General features: G+C 38.1%; 1 long non-coding RNA gene across 1 annotated transcript in view; it reads left to right on the top strand.

The window, feature by feature from the left end:
* Positions 1-2,586, top strand: part of LOC128248936 (uncharacterized) — a 28,270-nt gene that overhangs the window by 24,137 nt on the left and 1,547 nt on the right. The window lies entirely within an intron of this gene.

Here is a 2,586-nt window from a genome sequence, read left to right as displayed (position 1 = left end):
ATATATATATATACACATACATATATACGACGGGCTTCTTTCAGTTTCCGTCTACCAAATCCACTCACAAGGCTTTGGTCGGCCCGAGGCTATAGTAGAAGACACTTGCCCAAGGTGCCATGCAGTGGGACTGAACCCGGAACCATGTGGCTGGTAAGCAAACTACTTACCACACAGCCACTCCTGCGTCTATATGTATATTAAAAAAATACATGTTGTCTGTATGTGTTTCTTGGAGTAATTGACATCTCTTCTTGTTTCGGTTTCCATCTTCCAATCCATTTGCAAGGTTTTTGTTTGGCCTGGTATTACCGTAAGAGACATGTACCCTAGGTGCTGCATGGCTTGACTGAACCCAAGATGACACGGTTGGAAAGCAAGCTTCTTAACCATATAACCACATCTGTGCCTATATGTAAACACACACACACACACGCATGTATATATGTGTGTATATACATACACATACATATTTACATATGTAACTAATATATGTGACATATGTGACTAATATATGGTAATTTATGAAGACCAAAAGGATTTAGAAGCTAATTTGATAATGCATGCAATATTAGTGCCCCAGCTTACCATAAGGCAAATTTTTACTTGTGCTATAGTTGGCTTGAAGCTAAAATTGACAACAATGTTCTTGTTGTGGCCTATTGCAGACCAGATTGATAAAGAAATCATGAACAAAATATTAGTGATCTTATTCAAAGCACAGGGTTTGGAAAAGGTGAGGGCAGGGGTAATGTGAGAATGGTGTTAATTCACAGACACTTAGTGTTTGGCACTTTATCAGTTTAGCTCATCATCATCATCATCATCGTTATCGTTGCCACCACTGCTGTCATTATTATTTTAATGGCCATTTCTCCAAGCTTGCAATAGGTCAGATGGAGTTTATTGAGGCAGTTTTTCTAGAGCTAGCTATACTCTCTGCTGCCGTTCTTCATCTTTTTCCAAGCAAGGCAATAGTTCCCCATGGCCAAACATGTTTTCACAGAACATCAGAGATGACACTGATTCTATGACAGTGATACTTACAACTATCAGACAGAGCCAAGGCAAGGAGAAACAAACATACAAACACTCACACATACATACACACACACACCGAATCCACTGACAAGGCTTTAGCTGACCAAAGGGTATAGTAGAAGACATTTGCCTGAGGTGCCACATATGGGACTGAACTCCAAATCATGTAGTTGGAAAGCAGGCTTCTTAACCACACAGCCAAGCCTGTCTATCTCTTTAGATCTCTTTTATATATAGCTACAAGGGAATGAAATTTACAAGGAAGAAGATAATTAGATTCTGGGATGTTCATGTTCTCTTATGAGAGTCATGAACATGTCAGACAATCAACTCCTTTGATACCAACCTGCCTGAGACCATTCCTAATTCTCTGATGCAAACTCTTTGTTTGAAAGTGACCTAATTAAAACCTTCAGTTAAAATTCCATGTTAATTTATATGCCAATACTAATTTGATAATGACAAAATTATTTCAAAAGATTCTTCATTATAAAGGGATTGTACTTCAACAAAAATGTAGCATCAAAAGGGTTAATAATGGAAAGTAAATCTGAAGTGAATTCTGTCAGCTTCTACATCAGGGGTCTCTAAAGTGGTCGATATCGACCTCTGGGGGTCAATAAGACTATTCAAAAGGCCAATAAATGCCTGGAAACTGTACATCTACTCAATTATTATTTATTTATTTTCTTGTACATTCCTGGGGGTCGATGGTGGGGTCAAGGATTCCATGAGGGGGTCGATGGTCTAAAAAGTTTGGAGACCCCCTGTTCTACATGTATAAGGGTATCATCTCTACTAAATGTTATTTTTAATATGTTCAGAAGAGTATCTGTTCTATATGATACTAGTGATTACATCCAGGAGTCTGGATTTCTCAACAGAATGCATGTTTAATGAATGTAAGTGTTACTACATACCCCTGTCATCTAAGAAATTTAATCCTGTATTTCTTGTATTGAGGTCTACTTTTGTTGTTATACACATGGTTGACGATGTATATATACATACATATATAGTTCAAATTTACAGAAAGCAAAAGACGAAGACAGATTTAGGAACAAGTAGGTGTATTAGTTTAACACTCAGGAAAAATTGGAAAAGTCTTTTACATTTCAAGTCTATGCTCTTCGACAGAAAGGTTTAAGGGATTAAAAATGGAGAGAGAAAAACTGTGTAGAGTTCAGTGGTCTAACATGGCAAGATGACTGGAAAAAAAAAAGGTTGAATGAAAGGGAGATATGCATGTGTGTGTGTGTGTGTGTGTGTGTGTACTTAAAAGGTTAAGACATTACACATGAGTGAATATATATCAAAACATCATCATCATCATCATCATCGTTTAACGTCCGCTTTCCATGCTAGCATGGGTTGGACGATTTGACTGAGGACTGGTGAAACCGGATGGCAACACCAGGCTCCAATCTAATTTGGCAGAGTTTCTACAGCTGGATGCCCTTCCTAACGCCAACCACTCAGAGAGTGTAGTGGGTGCTTTTACGTGTCACCCGCACGAAAACGTATATATATCCACACATATACATA

Source organism: Octopus bimaculoides, chromosome 10, assembly GCF_001194135.2.
Source record: "Octopus bimaculoides isolate UCB-OBI-ISO-001 chromosome 10, ASM119413v2, whole genome shotgun sequence".
Taxonomy (NCBI): Eukaryota; Metazoa; Mollusca; class Cephalopoda; order Octopoda; family Octopodidae; genus Octopus; species Octopus bimaculoides.
Note: the sequence above shows the minus strand (reverse complement) of the source record. Positions and strands in the feature narration are given on the sequence as shown.